The sequence below is a fragment of the Festucalex cinctus genome, chromosome 14 (genome assembly GCF_051991245.1).
Source record: "Festucalex cinctus isolate MCC-2025b chromosome 14, RoL_Fcin_1.0, whole genome shotgun sequence".
NCBI lineage: Eukaryota > Metazoa > Chordata > Actinopteri > Syngnathiformes > Syngnathidae > Festucalex > Festucalex cinctus.
In genome coordinates, this window is record NC_135424.1 from 24,128,413 (window position 1) to 24,140,441 (window position 12,029).

At 43.3% G+C, this 12,029-nt stretch overlaps 1 long non-coding RNA gene across 1 annotated transcript; it reads left to right on the forward strand.

The window, feature by feature from the left end:
* The first annotated feature begins 10,901 nt into the window (after positions 1–10,901).
* LOC144001477 (uncharacterized) lies at positions 10,902–12,029 on the forward strand. The gene is made up of 3 exons (XR_013278498.1): positions 10,902–11,368; positions 11,669–11,761; positions 11,898–12,029. It is a non-coding gene; the product is annotated as an uncharacterized LOC144001477 (long non-coding RNA).

Sequence of the window (12,029 nt, forward strand, 5' to 3'; positions counted from 1 at the left end):
ATGTATATGTATATGTATGTATATGTATGGATAATGGGTTACGAAATAGAATATGAATTTATATTATGCATAGGCTATATAGTAATAATAATAATAATAATAATAATATAGAAATATATTCTTAAAAAAATAAATTAATAATAATAATAATAATCTCGCTTAGGTCACCATTTACTGGTGTATTGTTATGTTGAATCCCCCACAGATTTCCTTCACACTCACTTCCCCCCACGTTTCTTCACTATTATACTTATCTACTTGCTATCTCTCTCTTTATATAAATTATATAAATTGCCTAATTACTCTTTTGCTATCCTACAATATGTTAATATTAATAAGCAGCTTATATAGATGTATACATAAGACTGAGTCTATATTGCTTGTATGCAGAAATTAGTTCTGGTCTCCTGGAATGTGTGTGGCGCTCGCTCCCAGGCAAAAAGAATAAAAATTTTAGACCATCTCTCAAAATTTAAGGCAGATATTTGTCTCCTACAAGAAACCCACTTACAAAAATCAGAAGAAAAATTATTTATAGATAAAAATTTTAGTCAAGTTTACTCTGCCTCCTATAATAGTAGACAAAGAGGTGTCTCTATACTTATACATAAGAATTTATTCTTTACTCTAAATAATATAGTAACAGATTTAGAGGGCCGATATATTATTATCCAGGTAACTATATTTAATAAAGTATATACAATTGGTAATTTATATGCCCCAAATAATGATGACCCTGATTTTTTCCATGAATTTTTCTCTCGGTTACTCGATTTAGCAACAAATTCTACTATTATTATTGGAGGTGATTTTAACACGGTCTTGAACCCGTTAATAGATCGTTCTAATAATACGATATATACAAGGCGATTACGATCCGCTAAAGTAATAGATGAATATATGGAGGATTTTGGCCTCAGCGATGGCTGGAGACTTCAAAACCCAACTAAGAAGGAATTTACTTTCTTCTCTGCTGTGCACCGATCATTCTCAAGAATTGATTTTTTCCTTACAAATAATTCTATTGTTGATAAAACTGCTATAAAAATACATTCTATAATTATAAGTGATCATGCACCAGTCTCCCTCACTCTACAAATTGACTCTACCTTTAAACCTCCCCCGATATGGCGTTTTAACATCTCATTACTGAAAGACGTAGAGTTTGATAAAATTATTAGAAGGGAGTGGGCAGATTTTTTGGAAATAAATGACTCTCCAAATATATCTCCATCTCTTCTCTGGGAAGCAGGGAAAGCGGTAATTAGAGGGAAAATTATATCATATTCAACTTATAAAAAGAAACAGGATCAAAAATTAGAAAAATACCTGGAAGATAAAATTAAACAACTAACGGATGAATATGTATTAAACCCAAATAATCAAATATGGATAGAACTACAGAATATAAAAATACAGTTAGATAACATGTTATCTAAAAAGACAGAGTTTATAATACAACAGTTGAGATATAATAATTTTGAACATAATAATAAATCAGGTAAATTCCTGGCAAATCAACTTCAACGGAATCGGGAAAAATCTCTTATAACGGCTATTAAAGATATAAATGGTGAATGCACACAATCACCAGAAGAAATTAACCATATTTTTTATAACTATTATCGAAATCTATACACAGAAATTAATAGACCTAACCCTGAATATATTGAGGAATTCCTAAACAGCTTAAATATACCTCAGTTATCTATTGAACATAAAGATATTCTCGATACCCCGCTTACTATAGATGAGTTGTATCGTGCTTTAGACAGTATGCCTAATGGCAGAGCACCTGGTCCAGACGGCTTTCCGGCTATATTTTTTAAACATTTCTGGTTAATGTTTGCTCCATTATTTCTAAGAGTAGTAACTGAAATTAAAAGTAAAGGTGATATACGTCAAGATATGAATATAGCAGCAATTAAACTTTTATTAAAGCCAGAAAAAGACCCTACCCTCCCGTCAAGTTACCGACCGATATCACTAATTAATACCGATATTAAAATTATCGCTAAGGCCTTGGCATCTCGATTAGAGACGGTAATCTCGACAATTATTCATAGTGATCAAACAGGTTTTATTAAAGGTCGTCATTCTACTAATAATATTAGGAGACTCTTTAACTTGATTAGTATGTCACAGCGGTATGATAAAAAGGCAGTTGTTATTTCGCTGGATGCAGAAAAAGCATTCGATAAAGTTAACTGGTCCTTCCTCTTTGCTGTCTTAAATAAATTCGGCTTCGGGGAGTCATTCATTCAATGGGTCTCAATATTATATGATTCTCCTAAAGCTACAGTTACTACTAATGGGATTACATCACAGAGTTTTACTTTACAAAGGGGAACAAGACAAGGGTGCCCAATTTCTCCTTTATTATTTGCTATATTTATTGAGCCGCTTGCATTAGCTATACGTCAGGATAGACGGATCCAAGGAATCCACTCCGGGACAATAGAACATAAAATTAATCTATATGCCGATGATATATTACTCTATTTAGAAGAACCTGCTATCTCGCTAGGGGAAGCATTTAAATTAATAACTAAATTCTCTCACTTATCAGATTACTCTATTAACTGGACAAAATCAACATTATTACCTATTACAGAAAATTCATGGAATCCTACAAGTCAGGATCCACACTACTCCTTTCCTACAGGTAATTTAAAATACTTAGGTGTTAAAATTTCACCTAAGTTAACTGAATTAACTTCTTTAAATTTTTCACCATTATTGGATAGTATCCGTAGTGACCTGGAACGCTGGAATAATCTTCCGATCTCTTTAATAGGACGGATAGCTACTATAAAAATGAAAGTTTTACCAAAGATTAATTATTTATTTTCAATGATTCCATTTAAACCTACGTCTAACTGGTTCCAATCGCTGGACTCTGCTATCATAAAATTCTATTGGAATAAAAAAAAAGCCAAAATTAGTCTATCTACTCTTCAGGAAAGTAAATCTAAAGGAGGTTTAGAGGCACCAAACTTTATGTACTATTATCTAGCTAATCAACTACAATATCTTGTGCTATGGACACAACCCAACAGAGATACTAACTGTTGGTTGGAATTGGAGCAGAAGGATTGTAATAATCTTAGACTGTCAGATTTACTCTTTATTACAAAATCAATAAGACGACATAATTGTTTTAAAAACCCAATGATAGCCGCCACCCTGACTGCCTGGTGGAAGGCATTAGAAATTACAAACTCCCAATTGGCGCCCTGTGGGCTCTCTCCCATTTGGCATAACCCCGACTTTCAACTTAATAATCAGTCGTTCCATTTAAGCCTATGGGAGCAGAAAGGAATTACACACCTTCATCATCTTTTCTCAGATAATAAGTTTATATCGTATACAAACTTGGTCCAGAAATATGAAATAAAAAAGGGAAATTTCTTACATTATCTGCAAGTTAAAAATATGGTTAAGAAACAAATCCCAACACTTCAAGATACGCTCCAACTGCCTGTCTTAGCTAAAGATATTATAAAGCTTTCTCCAACAACAATAAAGAAAATATCAAAAATATATAAGTTATTTTTATACACAAATAAAACGTATTTACCGACTTTAAAATGGGAAAAAGACTTGTCTATAGTTCCGGAACCAGACTTTTGGACCCAAATCTGTGAAAATGTATTTAAAATGACCAAACAGACAAATTTGCAACTTATCCAATATAAGATACTTCATAGAACATATATTACACAATATATGATGAAAAAAATGGGACTCTCTGACTCCGACATTTGTCTCCAGTGCTCACAAAACACTGCCGATACTTATCTTCATGCTTTATGGTCATGTACTCCAGTGCTGCATTTCTGGACTAAAATCTTGGAAAAGCTCGCTGATATATTAAACTGTAGGCTTCCTTTATCTCCAAGACTGTGTTTACTAGGTGACTTAACAATAACTGAGCGACCATGTAAACAATCTCAATCTATATTTATAGCCCTTACTATTGCTAAAAAAATAATCCTTGTCAATTGGAAAAATAAACAATCTCTAAATATCGACCACTGGTTAAACTTACTAATAAATTATATCTCAATGGAAAAAATCTCTGCCTTAAATAAAAATCAAGTATCAAGATTTAAACAAATATGGTCTATGTACATAGAATATTTTAATCTCAATTTGGCAACTTAATCCTGCCAAGATTCTGCCTGTTAACGAGAGCCACCACATCGTTACAACTTCTGTTTTCGCTGCTCCTGTATTTGGTATTTTGTATCTGATTGTTTTTATTTTTATATAGTCAGGAACCTAGTTGCTGCTAGTGGGCTCGAGCATACCACACTATACGACACTATACTCAATAACTCCTTAAGATCTATTTCTAGTGGGCACTAAGCATCAACACTTGGTGTTACTGCATGCTAATTAGTCAATTTTCTTGACGCCGTCCCCTGTGGTCGGGCGGGGGTGGTTCTGCCCCCCCCCCCCGTTGTCTGCTCGGTGGCGGTTGCGTCTTGGCCGCTCCCTGGGCCCCCTGTGGGGTGCGGTGTTGGGGTGCTTCCCCTGGTGCCCGGGGCGGTGCCGTCCCGGCGCGGTCCGCTGCTCCGTGCCCGGCGGCGCGGTTCGGGGTGGGTGGGCCTCCGGTGTGCCCCGTGGTTCCCTCTCCCCTCCCCCTTCCTCCCCCCCGTCGCCTCTCCCTCCTCGCCTCCTCCCGCCCATCCTCCTCTGCCTCCCGGTCCCTTTTCCCTTGTCGCCCTCCCTCCTCCTCTCCCCCCCCGCCTCCTGCCCTGCAGCCGCCCTTTCGCCTTCTTGTCGTCTTCTCCCCGCTTCCCCCGCCCCCCCCCCCCCCTTCCCTGTCTGCCCTGCGGCCCCTCCCCCTCCCTCTCCCTGGGCCTGGGGCTCCCTCCCCGGCCCGGGCGTCGGGCTCCGGGGGCCGGGCGAGGGTTTGGGGCCTGCCCCGCTCCGGTATAACTCCTGGTGCCCCGGGCGGGCCCCGGTGGCTGGTGGGCTGTCCGGTAGCCCTGCTGCGCTGGCTGCCCGCCCATTGTGGTGCCGGGTGGATGAGGTGGGGGGCGGCAGGGGGTGGGGGTGCTGGGGGGCGGGCGTGCCACCTACACCCGCCGGGTTGGGTGAGGCCCCGCTGGTCGCTCCTCTTACTCACTTCACTAGCTTGCACTATACACTTTGTAAATATACACATAGGGCACACAACACATTTCTTGGTGGGGTGGGGAAGGGTGGAAACACCGTCTTCACCCTTCAACTCCCCTCCAATTTTAATGCACCTCACGTCCAAGGGGAGGGGTGAGTTGGGGCGGGGAGCCATCAGAGGGGATGGACTGCAGTGCCTGGCAGCGCTGTGGTCCCCCCCATTTGTGTCCCTGCCCCACCACTTTGTCCCTCCATTCCCTTTTTTAATGCACCACACATATACATATTCATTTTTTGGGGGGGGATACGGGTGTGTCGGAGTAGGGGAAATTTTTTCCCTCTGCTCCGACTCACCTGCTCCCAATTTTAATGCACCACACGCACACACTTGTATATACACTGGGTGGGGCCACATTCACGGTGTAAGGGTAGAGCTCGCCAGTCGGCGAGCTGGCGGACTCAGTAACAGGGTTAGGTGTCACTTGTACTCTGGCGTGACGACCGGGGCCTCTCCCCACCGGGCTCGGTGTTCTGGTGTCCCGCCTTCTCCCCTGGTGCTTCCTCCTCTGCTTCCCCCCTCCCGCCGCGGTGCAAATCTCGCGCGGCTGGAGGTGGGGTGGGCACATCTTCCCTCTCTGCGCTGCTGCCCGGTGCCGGTTTCCGGGGGGGGGGGTGGGGGGTTCTCGCGGGGGGCCGGGTTCGCGGGGGGGGGGGTGGCGGCCGTCGGGGGGGGGGCGGCTTGTTTGGGGGGGGGGTGGAGGTATGGGTGGGTGGGGGGTTGGGTGCTGGGGGTCGGGGTGTGTTCGGGGGTTTGGGGGTCGGGGGTGGTGGGGCCTGGGTCGTGGTGGATGGCGGGTTTGGGTGGGGTGCGGGGGGGTCGTGGGGGGATGGGGGCTGGGGACCGGTGGGGCGCTGTGGGGGCCCGCTGGGCCTCGTTCTGCGGCCTTGGGCTCGGGGGTGTGGGCCGGGGCTGGGGCGGGGGTGTTCCGGGTGTCTGGGTCGGCTCGCTGACCGGTGTCCGCTCGGGTGGCTTGGGGGTGGCCTTGGTGCTGCCGCGGCCTGGGGATTCCGGGGGGGGGTGCTCGCTTTGCTGGACCGCGGTTGACGGCTTCTCTCTTTGGTGGTGGTCCTTATGCATGCCAGATCCGTCGCACCAGCATCTACTGAAACTCAACAGAAGTACCCTCTCCCTCCCACAGCCCCTTGAATCAGTTGGTGCTGGTGTCTGTGGTTCTCACTTTTCTTTATCTATCCTTCCCTCCTTCCTCTCTTTAGTTTTTCCTCTGGTCACTTGAGATCTTAATTTATTAGAAGTATGAGGTTTCTGGGGTTGGCATAAGACTCCGGTTTTGTAACCACGCAGGAGGGGTCTTGTTGGTGCTGGACTTCACTTTGATGGATTGGATGTACTGGCTTCTATTGATCTCACTCTGCCTTATCGATCCTTCCCTCCTTCCTCTCTTTAGTTTTTCCTCTGGGCTCTTGAGATCTCGCTAAATTTGCTGGAATTTAGAGGCTTCCGGGGTTGGCGTAAGACTTTGATTTTGTAATCATGGGGAAGGCAGGAAGTGTTTGGTCGGTGCTGGATGTCACTTTGATTTACCTTTCTTTTCTCTTTATTTCTTTTTTTTCTGACCTTTTCTCTGGTCTCCTGACCATTTAAATCTCACGACTCTGGCAAGATTCTGAAGTACCTGGTTAAGGCGAAGGGTAATGGGATATTTATAAGGTTTTAGGTGAATGAATGAGTATAAATTTATACGTATTTGCACGCACGCACACGCACGCACGCAAACGCACGCAAACGCACACACGCAAACGCACGCACGCACGCAAACGCACGCACGCAAACGCACGCACACATACACACACACACAAAAAAAAAAAAAAAAAAAAAAAAAAAAAAAAAAAAAAAAAAAAAAAAAGGAAAAGAGCAATGATGACAAGACGTTGAATCGGTAAGACTACCGAATGAACAATTCTGAGCTCTTCAAAAAAAAAAAAAAAAAAAAAAAAAAAAAAAAAAAAAAAAAAAAAGAAACTGGGCCACAATAGAAGGATCTTTTATCAAGTACACTTCATGCATGCTCAACTTTGTCTATTTAAGTGGCAGCTTTGACCATAGTCATGACATTTGACAGTATCATCTCATAAATCTAGTGTTTCACTTTGAAACGTTACAGTAGGTTGAAAAAAAATTACAATTTGGCACTATCTAGTGGCAGTACTGAGAATGACAGACTTCCAACCTCTTCTCTCAAGGGGTCCACTGCAGTTCTCCATAGTACGTTTTATATTGAGGTTCAGGTTTCACGGTCTTGCTCTATCACTGATTTATTATTATTTTTTTAATAACAGTTTTTACTCGATGCTTAATACTGTTTATACAATTTGTCATGCTATCGATTACTCTTGGTCTTTCTTAAAGGCCCGGTCTGCCGTTTTCACTCTGGAGAAGGTGCTTTTTAAATACAGGATTTAAACAAACAAACTGCTCAGAGGACGTGTATCCAGCCACATGCACACACTGTGTTCTGTTTGATACATAGTGACGACGGGCTGTTCTGTCCCTGTACGACCGTGGCCAGAGTTTGGTCCGCATTTCTGGCAGTAAGTCGGATTTGTTTCCAGTGAGGGTTGGACTCCGCCAAGGTTGCCCTTTGTCACCGATTCTGTTCATAATTTTTATGGACAGAATTTCTAGGCGCAGCCGATGCGTTGCGGGGTTCCGGTTTGGTGGCCTCAGCATCACATCCCTGCTCTTTGCAGATGATGTGGTGCTGTTGGCTTCTTCAGGCCGGGATCTCCAACTCTCACTGGAGCGGTTCGCAGCCGAGTGTGAAGCGGTTGGGATGAAGATCAGCACCTCCAAATCCGAGACCATGGTCCTCAGTCGGAAAAGGGTGGCGTGTCCTCTCCGGGTCGGGGATGAGATCCTGCCACAAGTGGAGGAGTTCAAGTATCTTGGGGTCTTGTTCACGAGTGAGGGTAGGATGGAGCGGGAGATGGACAGTGCGGCGTCTGCAGTGACGCGGACTCTGTATCGGTCCGTCGTGGTGAAGAAAGAGCTGAGCCAAAAGGCAAAGCTCTCGATTTACCGGTCGATCTACGTTCCAACCCTCACCTATGGTCACGAGCTGTGGGTTGTGACCGAAAGAACGAGATCCCGGATACAAGCGGCCGAAATGAGTTTCCATCCGGGAGGGACTCAGAGTCGAGCCGCTGCTCCTCCGCGTTGAGAGGAGCCAGCTGAGGTGGCTCGGGCATCTGGTTCGGATGCCTCCTGAACGCCTCCCTGGGGAGGTGTTCCTGGCATGTCCCGCCGGCTGGAGGCCCCGGGGATGACCCAGGACACGCTGGAGAGACTATGTCTCTCGGCTGGCCTGGGAACGCCTTGGGATCCTGCCGGAGGAGCTGGTTGAAGTGGCTGGGGAGGGGGTGGTCTGGGTTTCCCTCCTAAAGCTGCTGCCCTCACGACCCGACCTCGGATAAGCGGAAGAAGATGGACGGATGGATGGATGGATGGATGGATGGATGGATGGATGGATGGACGGACGGACGGACGGACGGACGGACGGACGGACGGACGGACGGATGGACGGACATAGTGACGAACCCAATGAGAGGTAGATTTTGAAATGCCAATATTGTACAACCCCGCTACCCTTGTGAGGAGCAAGCGGTTAAGAAAATGGATGGATGGATACTGTACAAGTTGTTAACCAGCAGTCTGTGGTCCACTGTGTCAAAGGCTTTGGACAAATAACAAAAAAAAAAATCTTAGAGCAACACAATATTTCATACTGTCCAGAACTTGAATAACATAATTTGTTTTATCATTTGTTTCATCATTTGTTCATTTGCCTTAAGAACGGCTTTAACAGTGTGTTGTTTTCTAAATCCTGATTGAAATACTGATAAAATATAATTTGACTCTAAAAACTCATTTAATAGATCACTGACTATCCATTAAAATATTTTGTCTAAAATACATCATTTGGAAATTAGTCTGTAATTGTTTACATTGGTGGGCTCACCCGTTTTTAACAGGAGGAGAACAAATGCAGACTTCCAGATTCTGGGAATTTTATTGCTGATGAAACTCAGATTACAGATCTGTGCTAGTGGCTCAGCAATAAAATCAGCAGCCATTTTCAGAAAAAAAAAAAGGTTTGAAATTATCAGGCCCAGCATCTTTTCCTGTATCCAGTCTCCTCAATGCGCCCCAAACCTCAGCCAGCAGAAATAACATGATCATTAAAACAATTTAAAATCGCTGTCTTATCAGACAGGGTGCCAGAATCTGTAATTAAACAACCTGTCAATTCATTATTCTGTACATGATTAGTTGATTTTATGACCTGCCAATATTTTCGAGGGTCATTCAAATCTCTTGTAGATTCCTTCAAATAAAAATCTGATTTGGCCTTTTTAAAAAGAGTGGTATATTTGTTCCGGAGTTGACAGAAGCTGAGCCAATCCGCCTCAGACTTGGATTTTCGAGCCCTGGCCCAAGCGATGTCCCTCTCTTTAAAAAGGTTTCCCAAATCGGTAGTAAACCAGAGATTTTTCCGGGCCTTTACTCTGAATTTCTGGATGGGTGCATGTTTATTAATGATGAGACTGAACTCGTAAAAACACTGCAATTAAAGATATTATGCTCCAATTGTACTCAGCCAATTCATGAAAGAAAGCCTCTTTCTATGCATTTTTTTGTAGTCTCTCTTCAAGGGAATATGTGGTTTAGATTTTGGTATTTTTCTATTAGTACAGTATACAGGTGCTCATCAGAAACTTTCAATATCCTCGAAAAGTTGAATAATTTCCAAAATTCAATTCAAAAAGTTAAACTTTCATAGATTATGGATTCAGGGCCCACAATATAAGTGATTTCAAGTATGGATTTGTTTATCTTTACATTATTTGGGCTTCCAGCTCACAAAACCCATGAAAACAGGATTTTAAAAAATTAGAACACTGTGAAGAAATCACCATCCATATTTCCCAGTGTTGTGCATGGACAAAAAAGAATGGATGGATAGATGGATGGTATTTTCAAAACGATATGTCAATCTTCAGTAGTTGGTTGGGAACTGCCTCGATGCACCGTTGCATTTTTTTGTGTCTGCTGTCAACCCTTTGTTTGTGGGTCTGGTGGCCCTCATTTTTCTCCTGAGAGTATTGTATGGGGTAGATGCCACGGACTTCCGGGTTTCCACACATCAGCACCGTTTCCGGCTACTGCTAACACCCCCCCCCCCCCCCCCCCCCCACACACACACACACACACACACCACCCCCAATCGCGCGCTCCCGCACATTAGTGGGGGTCCCAGCTCTCTGAAATGCTTCGGACAACTGAGACAGACACGGAACATGCAACCGAGGGGCACAAAGTCCGAAGCGCAAGTATTGGGACGCGGCCCGCATGTCACAAACCGGAACCGGAAACAAAGCTGAGGTGTGAAAATCCGGAAGTCTGAAGTCCCGCCTCCTCCGTGGCATATACAACATTACAAGAGGAAAACGAGGGCCACAATACAGTATTATCAAGAGGGAAATCATTAATTAATTTGCCCAATTAAAAATTAATTCTATTTGTACAGCAATAATAGAAGACTGTAATGCAAATAATATTGTGTTTGTTTATTTGAATATGTAAAGATATGTAGACAAACAGAAAATATTGTAAAGTTGTTTTTTAACAACTCAGTTTAAAAGAGAAGTAGAACACATACAGGCCTAAATGGTCGACTCGTCACTAACAGGGCCGGCCCAGGCTACAGGCGAGCTAGGCGGTCGCCTAGGGCGCCATCTTGTGGAGGGGGCGCCAAATTGCAGAAAGGAAAAAAAATAAAATTTAAAAAACACAAACACAAAAAGCCCTCCCCCCCTCTCGTGTTTTCTAGCATAAAATGTTATATAGCAAATATATTTTATTGAGTTCCTTTTTTTTTTTTTATTACTTCTATTTCAAATAAATGACTGTGAGTTCACGACCTGCTGTCCTGGCGCCCTGAACCTGACCCGCTGCTGCCGCTTACAATGAATGAAAGGTAGGGGGAGGGGTCGTATATCATCTCAGAGTGTAGTGGCAGCACTTTAGAAAGATAGATAGATGGTTGGCACACTTGTGTTGTTTATACATTGACATCGACAACAATGAAAAGGTCCAAGCCTTCAAGTGCTGCATTAAGAAAGCGGCGAAAGGAGGAGGAGGAAAAACGGGCCCAGGGTAGAGGTATGTATGTCAGTCAATCATCATTGTTTATAAAATAAACACGAAAATAGCGTTAGCTTCTTAGCTTGCTTGTAACTTGTTTACTGCACCATTACATCCATGCTAGTAGCTACTTTGCACGCAAGAGTGGGGCAACGCTTGCTGAGTTTAAACTAAAACAGCCAGTAAGTCCAGACACCTGCAAATGGATTTGCACAAGTCATTGTTTCACATAACCACATTAATTTATTAAAAATAAGAATTATGTGCTGGTTTAATGTAAACATCGATATAGTAAATGCATTTTTTTTTTTTAACTAGATGCGCTGAGAAAATATTTGCAGCCACAACAAGCACCTGCAGAAGCTGTGGTAAACAATCCTTCAGTGTCATCTTCACCAAAGGCTACTGAATGTGAGTGCATGGATGGTGCATTTAATACAAACAGCCATAATTTCTGACATTGTATTCTATCATAATGCAAATGGATTTGTTTTCCCTGCTTTAACACCAAAATAATTTGAAGTGATGTATTTTGTTTAATGTACAGCTGAAGCAACAGCCAGTCAAGCACCAATCAGCAGTACTTTGAGTGACACAAAGCTCGATCTTCTAGATCCAGGTGACTATTTCAGTTATATCAGCTATTGCTGCATCATGTACAGTGCTCAGCATATATGAG